At 42.9% G+C, this 22,926-nt stretch overlaps 2 protein-coding genes across 2 annotated transcripts in view; one reads left to right on the forward strand and one right to left on the reverse strand.

Moving 5' to 3' along the window:
- Positions 1-22,926, forward strand: part of LOC132383742 (histone H4-like) — a 174,182-nt gene that overhangs the window by 99,770 nt on the left and 51,486 nt on the right. The window lies entirely within an intron of this gene.
- Positions 1-22,926, reverse strand: part of LOC132383743 (uncharacterized) — a 134,630-nt gene that overhangs the window by 63,590 nt on the left and 48,114 nt on the right. The gene's annotated exons all lie outside the window — the stretch shown is intronic.

The raw sequence follows: 22,926 nt of genomic DNA on the forward strand, positions 1-22,926 counted from the left end.
ATAGCTATTAAGGAATATGATATAGTTGGGATCACAGAGACATGGCTCCAGGGAGCTCAACATCCAGGAGGGATGGACAGGAAAGAAAAGGAGGTGGGGTGGCATTGCTGGTTAGAGAGGAGACTAACGCAATAGAAAGGAAGGACATTAGCCTGGAGGATGTTGAATCGATATGGGCGGAACTGCATAACACTAAGGGGCAGAAAACGCTGGTGGGAGTTGTGTACAGACCACATAGCAGCAGTAGTGAGATTGGGGATGGCATTAAACAGGAAATTAGAAATGCATGCAATAAAGGAACAGTAGTTATAATGGGCGACTTCCATCTACATATAGATTGGGTGAACCAAATTGGTAAGATTGCTGAGGAAAAGGATTTCTTGGAATGTATGCGGGATGGTTTTCTGAACCAAAATGTCGAGGAAACAACAAGAGAGCAGGCAATTCTAGATTGGGCATTGTGCAATGAGGAAGGGTTAGTTAGCAATCTTGTTGTGCGAGCCCCTTGGGTAAGAGTGACCATAATATGGTGGAATTCTTCATTAAGATGGAGAGTGACATAGTTAATTCAGAAACAAAGGTTCTGAACTTAAAGAAGGGTACCTTTGAAGTTATGAGACGTGAATCAGGTAAGATGAACTGGCAAATGATACTTAAAGGATGGATATGCAATGGCAAGCATTTAGAAACCGCATGGATGAACTACGACAATTGTTCATCCCAGTTTGGCAAAAGAATAAACCAGGGAAGGTAGAGCACCCGTGGCGGACAAGGGAAATTAAGGATAGTATCAAGTCCAAAGAAGAAACACGTAAATTAGCCAGAAAAAGCGGCTCACCTGAGGACTGGGAGAAATTCAGAGACCAGCAGAAGAGGACAAAGGGCTTAATTAGGAAAGGGAAAAAAGATTATGAGAGAAAGCTGGCAGAAAACATAAAAACTGACTGTAATAGCTTTTATGGATACGTGAAAAGAAAAAGATTGGTCAATACAAATGTAGGTCCTTTACGGTCAGAAACAGGTGAATTGATCACAGGGAACAAAGACATGGCAGACTAAATAACTACTTTGGTTCTGTCTTCACTAAGGAGGATATAAACAATCTTTCAGAAATATTAAGGGACCGAGGGTCTAGTGAGATCGAGGAACTGAGGGAAATACATGTCAGTAGGGAAGTGGTGTTAGGTAAATTGAAGGGATTAAAGGCAGATAAATCCCCAGGGCCAGTTGGTCTGCATCCCAGAGTGCTTAAGGAAGTAGCCCAAGAAATATTGGATGCACTAGTGATAATTTTTCAAAACTCTTTAGATTCTATATTAGTTCCTGAGGATTGGCGGGTGGCTAATATATCCCCTTTTATTAAAAAAAAGGAAGGAGAGAAAAACCGGGGAATTATAGACCAGTTAGCCTGACATCGGTGGTGGGGAAAATGCTAGAGTCAGCTCTCAAAGATGTGATAACAGCACATTTGGAAAGAGGTGAAATCATCGGACAAAGCCAGCATGGATTTGTGAAAGGACATTCATGTCTGACGAATCTTATAGAATTTTTTGAGGATGTAACTGTAGAGTGGATAGGGGAGAACCAGTGGATGTGGTATATTTGGATTTTCAAAAGGCTTTTGATAAGGTCCAACACAGGAGATTAGTGTGCAAAGTTAAAGCATACGGTATAGGGTGTATGGTATTGATGAGAATAGAGAATTGGTTGGTAGACAGGAAGCAAAGAGTGGGAATAAACGGGACCTTTTCAGAATGGCAGGCAGTGACTAGTGGGGTACCGCAAGGCTCAGCGCTGGGATCCCAGTTGTTTACAATATATATTAATGATTTAGACGAGGGAATTAAATGCAACATATCCAAGTTTGTGGATGACATGAAGCTGGGTGGCGGTGTTAGCTGTGAGGAGGATGCTAAGGGGATGCAGGGTGACTTGGGTAGGTTAGGTGAGCGGGCAAATTCATGGCAGATGCATTTTAATGTGGATAACTGCAAGGCTATCCACTTTGGTGGCAAGAACAGGAAAACAGATCATTATCTGAACAGTGGCCGATTAGGAAATGGGGAGATGCAACGAGACCTGGGTGTCATTGTACACCAGTCATTGAAGGTGGGCATGCAAGTACAACAGGTGGTGAAAAAGATGAATGGTATGTTAGCATTCATAGCAAGAGGATTAGACTACAGGAGCAGGGAGGTTCTACTGCAGTTGTACAAGGCCTTGGTGAAACCACACCTGGATTACTGTGTGCAGTTTTGGTCCCCTAATCTGAGGAAGGACATTCTTGCCATAGAGAGAGTACAGAGAAGGTTCTCCAGATTTATTCCTGGGATGGCAGGACTTTCATATGAAGAAAGACTGGATCGACTCGGCTTATACTCACTGGAATTTAGATCATTTTGAGGAGGAATCTTATTGAAACGTATAAAATTCTAAAGGAATTGGACAGGCTAGATGCAGGAAGATTGTTCCCAATGTTGGGGAAGTCCAGAAAGAGGGGTCACAGTTTAAGGATATAGCGGAAGCATTTTAGGACCGAGATGAGGAGAAACTGCTTCACAGAGAGAGTGGTGAATCTGTTGAATTCTCTGCCACAGGAAACAGTTGAGGCTAGTTCATTGGCTGTATTTAAGAGGGAGTTAGATATGGCCCTTGCGGCTAAAGGGATCAGGGGGGTATGGAGAGAAGGCAGGTACAGGGTTCTGAGTTGGCTGATCAGCCATGATCTTACTGAATGGCGGTGCAGGCTCGAAGGGCCAAATGTCCTACTCCTGCACGTATTTTCTATGTTTCAATGTTTAAATTACAAATACAAATATTTTATTGTCACCAAACAATTGATACTAGAGCGTACAATCATCACAGTGATATTTGTTTCTGTGTTTCATGCTCCCTGAAGTGCAAATCGAAGTAAATATAATAAAAATTTAAATTATAAATCATAATTAGAAAATAGAAAAGGGAAAGTACAGTAGTGCAAGTCAGCTCCGGATATTTGGAAGGTATGGCCAGGATCTGTTCAGCAGTCTTATCACAGTTGGAAAGAAGCTGTTCCCAAATCCGGCCGTACAAATCATCATTCTCCTGAACCTTCTCCCAGAGGAAAGAGGGACAAAAAGTATGTTGGCTGGGTGGGTCTTGTCCTTGATTATCCTGGCAGCACTGCTCCGACAGCGTGTGGTGTAAAGTGAGTCCAAGGATGGAAGATTGGTTTGTGTGATGTGCTGGGCTATGTTCACAATCTTCTGCAGCTTCTTCCGTCTTGGACAGGACAACTTCCATACCAGGTTGTGATGCACCCTGGAAGAAAGTTTTCTACGGTGCACCTATAAAAATTAGTGAGGGTTTAGGGGACAGGCCAAATTACTTCAGCTTTCTCGGGAAGTAAAGGCGCTGGTGGGCCTTCTTGGCGGTGAACTCTGCTTGGTTAGACCAAGTCAGGTCATTTCAACCACCGACTGCGACTCCAGCCTTGAACTTCAGGCCGGGTCTTCACATACTGCGATTGTGTCTCCCGTCTCCCCTTCCCCCACCACACTCTGCCATCCCCTTTCCCTCAGATCCCATCGTCAGCGCCTGGGCCCTCAGAGGCTCCATCTTCCTCTCACCAAACAATTGATACTAGAGCGTACAATCATTACAGTGATACCTTCCCTCTCCTCTCCTCTGACGCTACCTCCCCCCTCTGATCCCATCTCTCATCTGTGTCGGGTATTTACCATTCCCTCCGACATTCAACTCTCTGAGGCAGAGCAGTCTGTCCTCAGTGACGGCCTCAGCTTTGTCCCCCTTCGCCAACACCTCAGCGAGTTCCGTGTACGCCATGACGCTGAACTCTTCTTCCGCCGGCTCTGTCTCCGAACTTACTTCTACGACAAGGACTCTGCTACCCCCGCCGATAACCCCTTCTCCCGTCTTCAACCCTCCTCCTCTTCATGGACACCCCGCTCTGGTCTTCTGCCTACTCTGGATCTCTTTATTGCCAATTGCCGACGGGACATCAACCGTCTCGACTTCACTGTTCCAATTCTAACCTCACTCCTTCCGAACGCTCTGCTCTCTGCTCCCTCCACACCAATCCCAACCTCACTATAAAACCTGCTGATAAGGGGGGAGCTGTTGTTGTCTGGTGTACTGACCTCTACCTGGCCGAGGCACATTGACAACTCTCTGATACCTCCTCTTATTTACCCCTTGATCAAGACCCCACTAAGGATCACCAGGCCATTGTCTCCTATACTATCACCAACCTTAGCAGCTCTGGGGATCTCCCATTCACTGCCACGAACCTCATAGTTCCCACACCCCGCACTTCCCATTTCTACCTCCTACCCAAGATCCACAAACCTGCCTGTCCAGGTAGACCTATTGTCTCAGCTTGCTCCTGTCCCAGTGAACACATTTCTGCATACCTTGACACTGTCTTATTCCCCCCTTGTTCAATCTCTTTCCACCTATGTTTGTGACACTTCTCATGCTTTGAATTTTTTCAGTGATTTTAAGTTCCCTGGCCCCCACTGCCTTATTTTCACAGTGGACGTCCAGTCCCTATATACCTCCATCCCCCACCCAGACGGTCTCGAAGCTCCTTCCTTCTTTTTGGATTTCAGACCTAACCAATACCCCTTTACCACCACTCTCCTCCATCTAGCGGAATTAGTTGTTACTCTGAATAATTTCTCCTTTGGCTCCTCCCACTTCTTCCAAAGCAAGGGTATAGCCATGGGCACCCGTATGGGTCCCAGTTATGCCTGCCTTTTTGTTGGCTTTGTGGAACAGTCCATGTTCCAAGTGTATACGGGTATCCATCCCCCTCTTTTCCTTCGCAACATCGACGACTGCATTGGCGCGGCCTCCTGCATGCATGCTGAGCTCGTTGACTTCATTAACTTTGTTTCCAACTTTCACCCTGCCCTCAAATTTACCTGGTCCATTTCCGACACCTCCCTCCTCTTTCTTGATCTTTCTGTCTCCATCTCTGGAGACGGCTTATCTACTGATATCTATTATAAGCCAACAGACTCTCACAGGAACCGTACTATTCCTCTTCCCACTCTGTCTCTTGCAAAAATGCTATCCCCTTCTCACAATTCCTCCGTCTCTGCCACATCAGCTCTCAGATGAGGCTTTTCATTCCAGGAAAAAGATGTCTTCCTGTTTTAAACAAAGGGGCTTCCCTTCTTCCACCATCAACTCTGCTCTCCAAAGCATCTCTCACATTTTCCACACATCTCCCCCACCCCATCTACCCGTCACCCCACTCGGGATAGGGTTCCCCTTGCCCTCACCTACCACCCCATCAGCCTCCAACTCCAATGTATAATTCTCCGTAACTTCCGCCACCTCCAAAGTGATCCCACTACCAAGCACATCTTTCCCTACCCCCCTCTTTTTGCTTTCTGCAGGGATTGCTCCCTATGTGACTCCCTTGTCCACTAGTCCCCCCATCCCTTCCCACTGATCTCCCTCCTGTCACTTATCCTTGTAAGCGGAACCAGTGCTACACCTGCCCTTACACTTCCTCCCTCACCACCGTTCGGGGCCCCAGACAGTCCTTCCAGGTGAGGCAACACTTCACCTGTGAGTCGGCTGGTGTGGTATACTGCGTCCGGTGCTCCCAGTGTGGCCTTTTCTATATTGGTGAGACCCGACACAGACTGGGAGAACGTTTCGCTGAACACCTATGCTTGTTCCATCAGAGAAACCAGGATCTCCCAGTGGCCACACATTTTAATTCTACGTCCCATTCCCACTCTGATATGTCTATCCATGGCCTCCTCTGCTGTGAAGATGAAGCCACACTCAGGTTGGAGGAACAACACCTTATATACCGACTGGGTAGCCTCCAACCTGATGGTATGAACATTGACTTCTCTAACTTCAATTAATGCCCCTCCTCCCCTTCTTACCCCATCTCTGACATACTTAGTTGTTTGCCTTTTTCCATCTCCCTCTGGTGCTTACCACCCCGCCCTTTCTTTCTCCCGAAGCCTCCTGTCCCAGGATCCTTTCCCTTCTCCAGCTCTGTATCATATTCGCCAATCACCTTTCCAGCTCCTAGCTTCATCCCACCCCCTCCGGTCTTCTCCTATCATTTCACATTTCCCCCAGAAGGTAGTGGCTAACAAGCTGGTGCAGGACGGAGGGTTTTAGTTACATGGATCATTGGGCTCTTTCAGGACAGCTGATGGGAAGAGTGAAAGGTCAGTAGTGGCATTGACGGATGTGGATCAATACAGAAAGTAAGTCCAAATGGGAAATTGCACTGTCTCAGTATCACTACAGGTGCACAGATAAACAAATATTAGAAATAAGAGAAAGAATAAAAAGTAAGTCTAGCATGACAGGGAAGGGGGTGTCATCACCTCCCCGGCTACAGGTTGACTCATTACAGAGCCTAATGGCCCAGTGTAAGGATGACTTCATACAGCGCTCCTCCGAGCAGCACAGTTGTCTCAGTCTGTTACTGAAGATGCTCCTCTGTTCAGCCAAGGAGGCATGCAGAGGGTGAGAAACATTGTCCAGAATTGTCAGGATTTTCCGTAGGATCCTTTGTTCAACCACGGCCTCCAGTGTGTCCAGTTTGACTCCTATAACAGAGCCAGACTTTCTAATCAGTTTATTCTCAGATGGCATCACCGTGTTGATGCCATTTGCCCAGTACACCACTGCATAGTTAAAGAGCACAGTGGCACCGAGGGGCTGAAGTGTGTTTGTATCAGTGCCGAGTGTGGAACAGTTAATGCAGACGTACTTAGAGCCTGGATTAGTACATGGCACAGTGATTCAGCCATTACAGAGAAGGGCAGGACTGGTAGCGAAACATTCCAGGATTCAGATTCAGACAGTCCAGAGGGAGGTGAATGAGGCTGGGGAGCTGTACTGCTGACCAGGCAGAATGTCACAAATTCAAGGTCATCCAGTGAGACAATGTGGGTGGAACTCAGGAATGAGAAAGGTGCAATCACTGTGATGGGATGAAACTGTCGGCCTCTCAATAGCCGGTGAGAGAGAGGATCAGATATGTCAGCAGGTTATGGGATGATGTCAAAACAACAGAGTAGTTTTGGTGAGTGAATAATCTCCCCAGGGTGACTGGGACTCCCTTACCACCTGAGACTTGGATGTGGCATTATGTGTGTTCAGGAAGGTTTCCTGAAACAGTGTGTGGTCCACCAGGGAGGGAGACATTCTTGACTTCACCTTGGGAAATATGGGTCTCACCAGAGTGGTGGCGGGAACAACGTATTCAAAGAGGAATTAGACAGGTCCTTCAGGGGAAATGACCTGCACAGCTGTGGGGACAGAGTGGGGAATGGGACTGTGGAAATGTTGTAGCAGGAGTTGATATAAACTTGATGGGTCAGAGTCTAGATAATCCGAGAAGGATCCTGTGATTAATAACAGTCTGAAAAAATCATTCTGGTCTTCAGTGAATTTTGCAAGCTCCAGGGTGGACAAGATCAATTATGTAATAAGGACACACTTCTGTAAAAACACTGACACTCTATTCCAAGCACACTGAGCTGCCAGAGCACAGCACCGGCCAGTGAGGACACAGACCAGTAAAACACCAGGCTCTCTACTACAACGTTCAAAGCTGAAAGTAAATGTAATATCAAAATCATTTCTGTCACCATAAGAAAACCTGAGATTATTTTTCTTGTGGGCATACTGCTGGTTTGTTACAGCAGCTGGGGAGGGTTTAAACTAATTTGGTAGGGGCGTGGGATCTGGAGTGAAATGACTCAGGCAGGGACAGATGGTAAAACTGCAAAGGTAGCATGCAGCCACACTGTCAGGAAGGGCAGACAGATGATAACTGCAGCCAGCAGGGTGAGTATCAGTGCATGAGGGATGCAGACTCAGTAAGGGTAGCAAATGCAGTTCTCAGTGTTTTTTTTTTCTCAATGCACAGAGTATAAGAAATAAGGTGGATAATCTTATTGCCCTATTATGGATTGTCATGTATAATGTGAAGAATATTTGTAGTTGGGAGCTAAAAGCCCAAGTTTTTCTTTCCAATATTTTTATTAGTTTCTATATAGAAGAATACAGAGTATAAGAAAGTGTATATAAAAGGTCAAAAAGGATTTTTTAAAAACTAAATACATCCGTCCATAACAAAAATCTCATTACCCCATATTCACGTAAGTTAATCAATATTTATATTGAAATATACTAATTTATTACAAAAAGAAAGAATCTAACCCCTACCAGGGCCGAAGCTGTTCATTAAGGAATAAAGGTGGTAAAATACCTTCTCATATAATAAAAATTAATAATAGCCAACATCTGAGTTTAAACAACGAATTGAAGGTTTTGAAAATAATTCAGAAAAGATCCCCACAATGTTTGAAAGTCTTGACGAGATTTTGGCTTTCTTTGTTTTATGGCAGCCTCTCTGAAACAAATTTCAAAGTTGTAGAATGTATACATACTTTGATAATAAACCTAATTTGAATTTTGGTTCAAAATCCTGATGGTTGAGGGATAAAATAAGGACAAAAATTTAACAAGACTCAAAACTGATGTTTTTTTAATTACAGGCCAGGATACAGAAGAGTATGAAATGTCAAATATTATTCCCTTTTTAAGAACTGCAATAGGGACAAGACAGGAAACTATACCCTGCTGAATCTTGCATTTATAAGCATCTGTTAGTCTTGTGAGACCATTGATTTGCGCCTTGGAAGGTTTTTCCAGGACACAGGCCTGGACAGGGTTGTATGGGAGACCGGCAGTTGCCCAAGCTGCAAGCCTTCCCCTCTCCACACCATCGATGTTCCAAGGGAAGGGCACTAGGACCCAAGCAGCTTGGTACCGGTGTCGTCGCAGAGCAATGTCTTGTTAAGTGCTTTGCTCAAGGACACAACGTGCTGCCTCAGCTGAGGCTCGAACCAGTGACCTTCGGATCACTAGACCTGATGCCTTATACACTAGGCCACTCGCCAACACATTAGTGGTAGGGATATTTTTGGCAAAGATTTTTAACACTAGGATCAACTTGTACCTGAGAAAGCTTAAACACTTTCAGAGTACCCAATATCACTTCTGAAGTCTTGCAAATTTGGTCGAATGTTTTAAATGACAAATTCCACTGATGAGAGCCGGGTAGTGGGTATAGGACACAAGGACTTTGGCAAAGTCCCCATGGTGGGCTGATCCGGAGCATAGAGCCACGTGGGCTGAATACAAATTTGGTATAATACATTCTAAATGTAGCTTGGCCAGAGAACACAAAAGGTTGAGGGATGCGATGCTGAATGGAGATTTGTGAACAGTGGTGCCCTACAAGGATCAGTGCTGGGACTCTGCTCTTTGTGAAATGATCTGGACCAAAATGAAGGAGGGCTGATTTGTAGTTCTACAGAGACACACTAACTGGTGCAATTGCTTATAGTGAGGAAAGTTGCCAAAGGATTCAGCAGAACATAGACCAGCTGGAAATGCGGGCAGAGAAATTGGAGATAAGTTGGTGTACTCTGGGAAGTCAAATGTCAGAGAATTTCTTTGGAATTCCTCTCCCTGTTGAAGCAGCTGGAATTATAGTAATAGCATTGACATGCTCCACCACAGGATATGGGAGGTCAGGGAATCAGTCAGTGTCCCTGATAAATTCACATGTCAGAAGTGCTCCAGTTGCAGCTCCTGACTGACTGTGTTAAGGGAATGGATGGACCCAGAGTTTCCATGTTGCTGAGACCGGAGATTCAGTGAGTTGGTCACACTTGAGGTCAGGCTGCAGATTGTTGTGTGACCATCACAACGGAAAGGGGAAGAGACACACGGTGCAATGTCTCCCTGTGGCCGTGACCCTCAGCAACAAGTACACTCCTTTGGATACCCCTGGGATAACGAACCAGAGACAGCAGCCCGCCAGGTTGGTGGTACTGAGACCCCAGACTGATGCTCCACGGGAGGAAAGTTCAAGCAGAGCAGTGATGACAGCAGACTCATGGTACAGGGGATGTGCAGGAGATTCTGTGGCAGCAACAGAGATGACACGATGGTGTGTCGCCTCCTGGGTACTGGGGTCAGGTCCATCTCAGACGTGCAGGATTTCCTAAAGATAAACTTGCCAGTGGAGTCAGTGGTAAGGAAACCAAATGTCAGCATTCATTTCAAGAGGACTACAATACAAAAGCAAGGATATAAGCATTGGTCCAATCACAAAAATGATCCTAGCAATAAAAGGGTTAATGCACAAGGATTGTTTGATAGCTCTGGCCCTGTACTCTCTGGACTTTAGAAGAATGAGTCAATCTCATTGAAACCGATCAAATATTGAAAGGCCAAGAATGGAGTGGGGAGGGTGTTTCTGATAGTGTGTCCAGGACCACAGGGCACAGCCTCAGAATACTGGGACATCCCGGTAGAACAAAGATAAGGAATTATTTTCTTAGTAAAGGGCAGTGAATCTGTCCTGCCTATGTCAGGATGTTGTTCACTGACCAGAGCTCAGTGTTTAACACCATCATTCCCACAGACCTGATCAATAATCTAAGGAACCTGGTCCCTCTGCAATTGGATCCTTGACTTCCTAACTGGGAGACCACAATCTGTGCGGATTAATGGAGACGGGCTAACCCCTATTGACATCAATGGATCTGGGGTTGAGAGGGTAAACAGCTTTCAGTTCCTCTGCATCAACCTACCTGAGGATCTCACGTGGTCTTCACGTACCTGCTTTGAGGTGAAAGAGGCGCTGCTGTGCCATTTTCACCACAAACGGTTGAACTTCCTGGTGCTGGATGCATTGTTGTTTTCCACCTGTATTAACGATCTGGATGAGAATGTGGTAAACTGGATCAGCAAGGTTGCAGATGACACCAAGTTTAGGGATGTAGTGGACAGTGAGGAATTGTGGCAAATCTTGATCTGGGATGTGGACCAGCTAGAAAAATGGCAGATGGAATTTAATTCACACAAGTATGAGGTGTCTGCAACATAAATTTAACAAGAGAAATGTGTGGTTTACAGAGGACCTGAGGTCCTCTATCCTCTGAAGGTGGTTACAATCGGGAACACACTGCCTGAGGGGGTGGTGCAGGCTGGTATTTAAGGACCATCTGATTGAGCATTTGAATCACCAGGGCAGGGTAGGAGACAGACCAAGTGCTGACTTAGTGTAGACAGATTTTTGATGGTCAGTATAGAAACGCAGAAACCACTGACTGTGAAACTGCAGTGGGAACCTGGAACACAGAACTTCAGCATGGACTTACCTGAAACCCAGGAAAATGGATTTCTGTTGGACAAAGGTATTAATGGTCAAATAGTAAACCAACATCCTCAAAAAGCTACCACAATGCTCCCATTCCCTGTGCACCAGTGACAGTACTTTTGTATGGGAATTTGTTAACGTACTCCAGGTAATATTGGGACAGATGGCTAACAGCTTGGTCAAAGTGGGATGGTGCAGATATCTTCTCAGAGCATAATGCGTTCAGTGGAACAAGCTCACAGCTGAGAATGAAGGTAACAAACCCCACTGCAGTGGAGGACTGCTGTTGCCAGGGTTGTCCAGGATAGAAACAGACCCTCTGGCCCATCGCATTTATGCTCCCCATCACGAGCAGCTATACTAATCCCACTTTCCTGCATTAGTTTCATATCCCTTTGGGCCTTGCTCACTGAAGTACCTGTGCATGTGTCTCTAATATTGTTACACAGTTCCCTGTATGTGGCATCACAGAGAGACAGGGTTGTGTGTTCTACTTGCCTTATCAGCCAAAGAACTGCCTCTCATTAGAATTGTACAAAACTGTTCACAGACAGATTTAAAAAGGATCTGAGTAGTAAATATTTCACACAGAGTTTAGCTGACATCCGGAATTAACCTCCCAAAATAGAGTCAGTGATTTATACTGAAACCGTCCCTTCGGTAAAACTCATCCACACCGACCAAGTTGTCGACCTGAACTCGTCCCATCCGCCTGCATTAGGCCCGTGACCCTCTCAACCTTTCCTATCCATGTAACTGTGCAAATATGGTTTGAATATTGTACCTGAGGCAGAGAGCCGGTGCGGTGAGGCGCTGACAGACACTCACTGTTCCGTGGGCAGGAAGAGGAGAGGCCGATTCCCACAGTGGAGCCGAAACCCAAAGCAGAGACCAACTCCTCTTTACCACAACCCCGTGCCCACCATCCCGGACCGTTCCCATGGAAACGACGTCGGTGAAACTGGCACCTCTGTGACGTCAGCTCGTCACTGTAAACAGTGGGGGATTTCCGTGAACAGTGCCCCCCTCCCCCACCCACGGGAATTGCAGATACCCCCCTTTCCCCCTCAGGAACTTATTTCAGGGAGGTAGCACCGTCAATATGCGGGAGGCTCCGGGAGAGGTGGGATGTCTGCAACAGAATAGCTCCTTAGCAGCGAGCCAGTTAGTTTAAATAACATTGGCTATGCTCGTGAGCGAATGACACCTAAACTCACCTCAACATCTCTTTTACACTTGAACCCACCATGGGCAATAGAAACGTCACTGTTGCAAACAGTGCAGCGAATAACACTGTCATTATTTTTGACTCCTATTAGGCAGGGGTACACTTTAGTGTCGTCTGGGGTGAAGTACCTTTAATATTTTCTTTTGGATCTCTCTCTCTCTCTCTCTCTCTCTCTCTCTCTCTCTCTCTCTCTCTCTCTCTCTCTCTCTCTCTCTCTCTCTCTCTCTCTCTCTCTCTCTCTCTCTCTCTCTCTCTCTCTCTCTCCCTCTCTCTCTCTCTCTCTCTCTCTCTCTCTCTCTCTCTCTCCTCTCGCTCTCTCTCTCTCTCTCTCTCTCTCTCTCTCCCTCTCTCTCTCCCTCTCCCTCCCTCTCCCTCTCCCTCTCCCTCTCTCCCCTCTCCCTCTCTCTCCCCCCCCACCCCGATATGTTGTATATAATTTGCGGGTGTCAGGAATTTAAAGTTACTGACCCTCTCCACCTGCGATTGTCCTTTGATTGCTGGTTCATGCACCTCCGGTTTCCTCTCCTGAAGTCTACAATCAGTCCCTTGGTCTTACTGACATTGAGTGAGAGGTTCTTGTCATTACACCACTCAACCAAGTTTTCGATTTCCCTCCAGTATGCTGATTCATCACCCACTTTGATACAGCATTTGCCTTCCTCACCACCGAACCTACCTGCAAGCTAACGTTTATGGTGCCTTGCACAAGGACCCCCAAGTCCCTTTGTATCTCAGAGTTTTGGATTTTCTCTCCATTTAGAAACTAGTCAGCTCATTAATTTCTTCAGCCACTGAAGCTTGTACCTCCTCCAGTGTTGTCATAGGTCTCTTGGTGGCCTCCCTTACTAGTTCCCTTCTTGCATGGTCACTCAGTTTATGAGGACAGCTCTGCCAATATTCTTTCCATGTCTTGATTATTGTCTTAACTGTACTCCAAGGGATATTCAGTGACTTGGACAATTTCTTGTATCCATCTCCTGACTTACTCCAGTCTATTGAAACAACCTGAATGTACAAGGTGATCTCCATTTAGTTAATTATGTCTTCCAAGCTTATTAGCTGCACCAGTAATGATTTAGCGTGTCATATAAAGGAGCCTGAATACTTATGCAATCAGTTCTCTGTGTTTTATATTTGTAATACATCTAGATCACTTTGAAGAGATCTGTTTTCACTTTGTCATGGAAAATTGTTCATACAATGAGAAAATCTGCAGATGCTGGAAATTCAAGCAACACAAGCAAAATGCTGGAGGAACTCTGTGGGCCAGGAAACGTCGACTGTTCTTTTTTCCATAGATGCTGTCTGACCTGCTGGTTTCCTCCAACATTTTGTAAGTGTTATGCTGTTGGTCCACATGTAAGAAAACAAATTAAATCCACTGTGATTCAGTGTTGTAGACAAGAGAGCATGATAAAACTTCCGGGGGGTGGGGTGTGGGGGAATGCTTGTGTAGATGTACGCTACACTTGCCTTCATCAGTCAGGGAGGGCATTGAATACAACCATGGGATGACTTGTTACAAACCCTTGGTTGGACCACACTTAGAGTCATGTGTGCACTATGTCTACGGAAAGGATGCAGACGACATCCCCAATATGTTGCTTGGATTAGTACAAGGAAAATTGGATAACAGATGGAGTTTTTAAAAAAATTCTTACGAGATACAACATGGAATTGGCCCTTTGAGCCGTACTGCCCAGCTACACCTGACAAACCTGATTTAACCCGAACCTAATCACAGGGTGATTTACAATCACCAATTGACCTACCCTGTACATCTGTGAACTGTGGGAAGAAACCTGACACAATCCATAGGGGAACATACAGAGACTCTGTGAAGAAGATGTGGGGATTGGTCTAAACTTTGACGCCACGAGCTGTAATAGCGTTGGGCTAACCACAGAGCTATCGTGGCACCCCTGTGTGTGCAGTTTCTCCTGACATCATTGTTGGTGGAGATATCATGGGCTGAAAGGGATGTTCCTTCTCCTGTCTGCAGCTACAAGTACTGGAGAGAACAGGATATTTTATTGATAAAGGATACAGTACAAATGTGCGTAGTTTATTTTTCACTTAGACAGGACAGGAATGAGAATATTTATACAGAATTGGGCAGATTATTGAAGGGAACATCTCAGCGTATCAGAATCAGTTCAGAGAATGTTTACTGGACCAATACTGCAATGGGCCGATTGTCTGATGAGAAGGGGTTGGACAGCCTGGACTTGTATCTGGAGATTAAATGATTGAGAAGGGTCTTGTATTCTCATACATTTTCTGCACTCGGTTGGTAATTTCCTTTTCCTCTGCCTCCACGTACTTGTGTGTGGAATGATCTGTCTGGGTGTTACGTCAACTGACACTTTTCCTCCACCTTGGGACGTATGTCAGCAATAAACCTATAACCAATTAAATGGTCTTGACCGGGCATGTGTGGAGAGGAAATGTTCATCTGTGGGACAAGCATCCACGGGGCCATTGTTAGATGATTTGTGCTAAAGGTGAGAAGATTCTTTTCTGAATCTCATCGTCCTCAGACAAGGTTGTTTGGATCAGAGCGTTTTGAATCTTTTTAAAGGAGAGAGATTGGGATACTTTATAAGGAAGGGGGTGAAATGTTCCTGAGGGCAGACAGAAACGGAGTCTGATGTTGAAGTGGGACCAGCTGTGAGCTCAATAAATGACAGAGCAGGTGGGAGGGGCTGAGTGGGAATTTGGATGTTGGTGTGTCTGTCTGTCACTGTGGTGCGGCGACCAGGACCGTACATTGGTGAGGCCTGATTTGGAGTTCTGGTCACCTACTCACAGGGAAGATATCAATGAAATCGGAAAAGTACTCAGAAAATATCAAAGGACGTTGCTGAAATGTGAGCCCTAAGGAACAGTGAAAGGTTAAATGTGTTAGGATTTTATTCCCTGTGTTACATATTCAGGCAACAATAAATATATGAGTTCGGCAAGGGTTTCTTGTAACAAACAACACGTTTATTAAACACAGAAAACAAACCCCCCAAAAGTAAACAAACACTAACGTAACCGGAAATCAACTGCGGTGCGGCAGCTCAAACAGTTCTTAAAGCGATATTTTTCAAAAACAGCTCTTTAAAGTGGTATTGCCAAAAGTTCGATATGCTCACAGTCCATTTAATAGGAGAGACTTTAAGACGATGTAAATTCTCTTTCACGTCACTTGGCTTCGATCCCCGACGTAGAACTTCCCACGAAGAATTTATGAAACGGAACGGCTTATAGGCACTGACCTTTCCTTCTCCACTACCTTCAATCCTTACTGGTAAAACCCAGGGATTAACACGAAGATAGTCAGTGAAATCCTTCCGAATAAGGATCAAACAAAGGTCGCCCCCGTTTCACCGTAGAAAGCGATTCTCCTCGACCTTTAACTCCCGAACTTTGATTTTCACTCTCCACTGTCTCGAACTACTAGCAGAATCATAAAGAACCTGCTGGCAATGACCTTTTAAACCTTAGGCATTAGACAAAAACATCATCCTTCAAATAAACTGCATCATCACTTAAAACAGGCAGTGGCATGAAGTCAACTTGGCAAATCCAGCCACGAACTGCCCCTCCTCACAGGGTGGGGGTCTACCTTTTATAACCTGTAAAAAAAACCTGTCATATGATCTCTACTGGCAGGAAAATGACGTCACTCCACCATCACAAGACCATACCTCATGTCCAGTACAGCTTCAACCCCAGTCACATGACAAGGGTACCACTGTCATGTATCACGAGTACGTAACACCTCACTCCAAAAAAACATTTTTGGTCTGACAAGAACAAAAATTTTTAACAATTGCTTACAAAAAAAACAAAGGTATAAATTTTAGAACATACACAATATACAATACCATCATATAACAGCTTATAACTCACAAGACAGTAGGAGTGTTACAATTGAAAAAAAAACACTCCATAAAAAAATTACAGTGTACATTCAACATCAAGATAGACAATCAGCAACCACATTATCTTTACCTTTAATATGAGTGATCACAATATTGTACTCTTGTAGCATCAAACTCCAATTTAATAATCCTCTGTTTTTGTTTTTCATCTCACTCAGAAAAACTAACTGTTGATGATCAGTGTAAACAATAAGTGGTTTTTGAGTTGTACCAACATATACCTCAAAATATTCCAAAGCTAAAACAAGAGATAACAATTCTTTCTCTATTGTCGAATAGTTTATTTGATGCGTATTAAATTTCTTAGAAAAGTAAGCTACTGGATGATCAACCTCATCACCCTCATTCCTTTGCATTAATACTGCTCCTGCAGCCTCATCAGTAGCATCCACAGCCAATGAAAAAGGTTTTTCAAAGTCAGGTGCCTTAAGCACAGGTTGTTGACATATCATTGTTTTCAATTTTTCAAATGCTTCTTGACAAGGCACTGTCCACACAAACTTCTCATTCTTCTGCAGAAGGTTAGTTAATGGAAGGGCAACATAAGCAAAATTTTTACAAAATTTTCTATAATATCCTACCATTCCCAAAAATCTTCTGAGAGTTTGTTTCCCCGTTGGAGTGGGAATCTCTAAAATTGCCTGAACTTTTGCCTGAACAGGTGCTACCTTACCTTGACCCACAACACAACCAAGGTAAGTCACAGTGGTATGTCCAAATTTACTCTTAGCTAAATTAATAGTTAAGTTAGCTTTTGAAAGCCTGTCAAACAATTTCTCCATCGCAATAATGTGTGCTTCCCAAGTATCATTTCCTGTCACTAAGGCATCAATATAAGCATCAGTATCTTTCAATCCCTGAATCACAAAGTTAATCATCCTCTGGAAAGTACCTGGGGCATTCTTCATCCCAAATGGAAGAACATTATACTCATATAACCCAGATGGAGTTACAAATGCAGAAATCTCTCTACATCTGTCCGTTAATGGAACACACCAATACCCTTTCAATAAATCAAACTTTGTAAGGAAATTTGCTTTTCCAACTTTATCTGCACAATCATCTACTCTATGAATTGCATAGGCATCAGTTTTCATTACAGCATTCACCTTCCTATAATCCGTACAAAACCTAATACTACCATCTGGTTTTGGCACCATAACACATGGCAAACTCCAATTCGAGTTAGAATGTCTAATGATATTATTCTCTAACATATATTCAATTTCTTTCTCAGCAAGTTCACATTTTTCCATGTTCATCCTATATGGATGTTGTTTAATATGTTTGGCATCTCCAACATCTACATCATGTGAAGCTATAGTAGTCCTTCTCGGAACATCTGAAAACAAATCCTTATACTTAAAAATTAACTCCTGCATCTGTTGTTTTTGCCCTAGCTGTAAATGTGCTAATTTCTCATCAATATTTTCCAGAATGGTTGAATTTGGTAACCTAACAGAAACAATGTTGGATTTAGAATGAAAGTCAGATGAATCATCTATCATGTTCCTAGTTAAATCAAATTCATTCTCACTAACCACAACAGTCACAGTATCAGATTGTTTCTCAAAATATGGTTTTATCATATTTATATGGCAAAGTTGTGTTGACCTTCTACGATCTGGAGTTTTTATCACGTAATCCACATCATTGATTTTAGACACAATTTCATAACGACCATGAAATCTAGCTTTTAAAGGATTTGTCTGCACTGGGAAAAGAACCTACACCTTATCTCCAGGCTTAAAAATCCTCATCCTAGCTTCTTTATCATACCAAGTCTTCGTTTTCTCCTGAGCCAACTTTAAATTTTCCTTAGCTAAACTACAAGCTTTATGTAACCTGTCCTTAAATTTCAAAACATAGTCCAACAAATTAGTGTGTACTTCCTTAATAATCCACTGTTCTTTCAATAAAGCTAAAGGTCCTCTAACTCTATGCCCAAACACCAGTTCAAATGTACTAAAACCTAAAGAATCCTGTACTGATTCCCTTACTGCAAATAAAAGTAAGTTTATACCCTCATTCCAGTCACTTTCATTTTCCACACAAAATGTCCTAATCATATTCTTGAGGGTAGAATGAAACCTCTCCAAGGCACCCTGCGATTCTGGATGGTATGCAGACGAAGTGATTTGCTTAGCTCCCAATTTATAAACTATCTGTTGAAACAATCCAGACATAAAATTACTGCCTTCAACAGTTTGTATCTCCTTAGGTAATCCAAAATAAGTAAAAAAAATTATAAGGGCCTTTGTCACAGTTTTAGCTTTTATATTCCTAAGTGGTACTGCCTCTGGAAACCTAGGCGAAGTACACATGATAGTCAATAAATACTGATAACCAGTTTTTGTCTTTGGTAATGGACCAACACAATCTACAATAACTTTAGAAAATGGTTCACCAAACGCTGGGATAGGTTGTAATGGAGCTACTGGTGTAACCTGATTTGGTTTACCCACAATTTGACAAGTATGGCACGTTTTACAAAACATCGCCACATCTTTTCTTAGACCAGGCCAGTAAAAATGTTTTAAAATCTTGTCCGCAGTTTTCCTTACCCCTTGATGTCCACCTAAAGGCACACTATGAGCTAAAGTCAAAATCTGATTTCGATAAACTTTCGGGACAACTACCTGGTAAACAACATTCCAATCCTCACTTGCAGGAATTGTAGGCGATCTCCACTTCCTCATCAACACTCCTTTTTCCAAGTAATATCCTACTGGCACCTTCTTAATTTCACTATCTAGTAATGCCTGCTCTCTTAATTTTATAATCTCAGAGTCTCTATTCTGCTCTGCTATCATCTCCTTCCGAGACAGAGATAAATCTTTATAGTCAGACTTACTCCCAGAATCTTGTGCAAACAACGAAGATAAGAAAGTCTCTGACACATCCTCAAAACTCGAATCCTGAGTTGAATAGTCCTGAGTAACAACCTCATTCTGTGCATCAATCTTTTTAGCCATATCTCTAGTCACAACACAGGAAGAATCTGTGTTAGAATTCAACTCTGGTTCCTCTGACTCCAATGTCAAATGCACTTCAGGAAAAACTTGTCCACCTGCCATGTCATTACCTAACAATAAAAAAATACCCTTCACAGGTAAGCTTTGCTGTAATCCTACTTTAACAAATCCTGTAACTAACCCTGACTTTAAATTTACTTTATGTAAATGTACAGGCAAAAAATTACTCCCAACACCTCTTATGTAATTTACCTCACCAGTATCAGACTCTTCATTAAACTTCAACACACTGTCTAACATCAATGACTGAGAAGCACCAGTATCCCTAAGGATTCTTATTGGCACCAGAGTAGATCCTTCTTTCAAGGATACAAACCCTTCAGTTATAAAATGATCATATCCCTTGCTAACTTGGTCAGACTCTAACAAAGCCTCATTTCTGTTTATCAAACCCTGTAACTTTACAGGTGCTTCAGTATGTTGCACACAAGCATCCGGAACTGCTTCCTTCTCTTTCTTTTTCAATCTGAAACAGTTAGCTATTACATGGCCAGGCTTCTTACAATAGTTACAAATAAGACCAACCTGTCTTTCCTTCACAGGCTTCCCTTCTTCCTTACCTTTCTCATTAACCTCTGATTTAATTTTTTATTTACCTTGAGTCTCCATGTTATTTTTCCTCTTAAAATTTCTGCCCTGAGGAAATTTATTCTTATGGATTAAAACATACTCATCAGCTAATCTAGCACAGTCCTGCAATTTATCAGTATCCCTCTCATTTAAGTAAGTACTTACTTCAATAGGAATGCTTCTTTTAAATTCCTCCATTAAAATCAGCTCTCTCATTGTATCGTAGTCCTCATTAACATTTTTAGAAGAAACCCATCTCTCAAAACACATAGCTTTATCATAAGCAAATTCCACATAAGTTTATTTCCACAGACTTTTTCAAACTTCTGAATCTTTCCCTATAAGCTTCTGGGACTAATTCGTATGCGTTTAAGATATGCCTCTTCACAATATCATAATCAAGTGTTTATGCAGCAGTTAAAGATGTGTAAGCTTGTTGTGCTTTACCTTTAATTACACTCTGTAACAACACTGACCATTTATATTTCAGCCACTCTGACATCCGAGCAATAGTTTCAAAATGCTGAAAATATCTTTCCACTTCTGTTTCACTAAATGAAGGGACCAATTTAATTTCTTGACTAGCAACAAACAGTTTTCTTGAACCAGAAGACTGTTTCCCAGACCTTAATTCCTCCATTGCATAGTCAAAATCCCTCTTCTTCTGATCCGCCTCCAATTTACACCTCTCCAAATCAGCTTTACTCTGTTCCAATCTCATTTGTTCGATTTGCAACTGCATCTCTAGATTACTTATAGGAAACGACTCTAAAACCGAATCATCAAAAACACCCGAATCCACATAGTGTGACGCGATTTTTCGCTGTATCACAGCCTTAGAAGTAGTCTGCAAAATACCTTTAAGTTGCAATCTACCAGCTATCTCAAACACCTCAGCTTTTTTTCACCTTCGCCAACAACTCCACATCTGGCGAAGCCAGAAACTTATCAATATTCATTGCTCCCGAATACCACTCACAAGCCAATCAAACAAAAGAACCGAGTTTTCCCCGTTTCCAAAACACCGATTCAAAAGTTAGCAAGCATTTAAACTCAAACGATCCAATCCGGACGCAGCCCCCATATTTAATGTTACGTATTCAGGCAACAATAAATATATGAGTACGGCAAGGATTTCTTATAACAAACAACACGTTTATTAAACACAGAAAACAACCCCCCCCCAAAGTAAACAAACACTAACGTAACCAGAAATCAACTGCGGTGAGGCAGCTCAAACAGTTCTTAGAGCGATGTTGCAAAAACAGTTCTTTAAAGTGGTATTGCCAAAAGTTCGCTATGCTCACAGTCCATTTAAAAGGAGAGACTTTAAGACGATTTAAATTCTCTTTCACGTCGCTTCCCTTCGATCCCCGACGTCGAACTTCCCACGAAGAATTTACGAAACGGTACGGCTTAAAGGCACTGACCTTACCTTCCTCACTACCTTCAATCCTTTCTGGTAAAACCCAGGGATTAACACGAAGATAATCAACGAAATCCTTCCAAGTAAGGATCAAACAAAAGGTCGAAACCCGTTTCACCGTAGAAAGCGATTCTCCTCGACCTTTAACTCCCGAACTTTGATCTTCACTCTCCTCTGTCTCGAACGACTAGCAGAATCATAAAGAACCTGCTGGCAATAACCTTTTAAACCTTAGGCATTAGATAAAAACTTCATCCTTCAAATAAACTGCGTCATCACTTAAAACATACAGTGGCATGAAGTCAACTTGGCAAATCCAGCCACGAACTGCCCCTCCTCACAGGGTGGGGTCTACCTTTTATAACCTGTAAAAAAGACCTGTCACATGATCTCTACTGGCGGGAAAATGACGTCACTCCACCATCACAAGACCATACCTCAGGTCCAGTACAGCTTCAACCCCAGTTACGTGACAAGGGTCCCACTGTCATGTGTCACGAGTATGTAACACCTGGAACACAGGAGAGTGGTGGGACATTTGATAGAGATATACAAGATTATGAGAAGTGTAACGTTCTCCTTCGCGTGTACTAATAACGCCGAATTCAACGTCGAGATAAACCAATCAATGAGACCAGATCGCAGTAAGAATAACCATTTACTGTTCACTCTTCACATTAACATATGGTGAAAACTGTTGATAAAACAATACAAGATTGATACAGTATTTGTTCCTTCCTTAATATCACATTTCAATTGTAAATACTTGTAAAGGTGACTATAACTACATTACACTAAGGTGCAGTATACAGGCAGAGTTTACCTGCTCCATTGACTACATTAAATACACTTCCATGCAAACTATCCGCAACTCTTTAACTAACGAAAGCATAAACATTATCGACCGTCGTTACTTCTAACAGGATCGGCATTAACATCTTAGTTCAATATATCGATTATCTATTAACTTACAGCGTTGCTCTCACTGTGATTTGTAATGCCTGCAAAACAACTACTGCTCAGGTGTGCCTCGTGGTGAGCCCCCACCCTCGCGTTAATTTCAAACCGGTACTTTCCCACAAGACGCGGCGAAACTGGATGTGACGTCATCGCATGCCGATATATTTTACATGCAAAGAATATACTTTAAACACTTCTAATTCTGACTAGAAAATACTATAAAATGAATTACTAAGCGAAAATATTGTAAACTAAATAATTGTCGTAAAGACAGCACAAGAAGTACAGATCAGAGTCAGGTATATTATCACCGGCATGTGTCAGGAGAATTATTAACTTAGTAGCAGCATTTTAATGCAATATATAATATAGAAAAAAATAAACATTTTAAAGTATACATATATTGAATGGATTAAAATTTGTGCAAAAAACATAAATAATATATATCAAAAAAGGAAGGTAGTGTTCACGAGCTCGATGTCCATTGATAAATAAGATAGCGGAGGGGAAGAAACTCTTCCTAAATCACTTAGTCTGTGTCTCCAGGC

This window comes from Hypanus sabinus, chromosome 31 (assembly GCF_030144855.1).
Source record: "Hypanus sabinus isolate sHypSab1 chromosome 31, sHypSab1.hap1, whole genome shotgun sequence".
In the NCBI taxonomy this organism is placed as follows: Eukaryota; Metazoa; Chordata; class Chondrichthyes; order Myliobatiformes; family Dasyatidae; genus Hypanus; species Hypanus sabinus.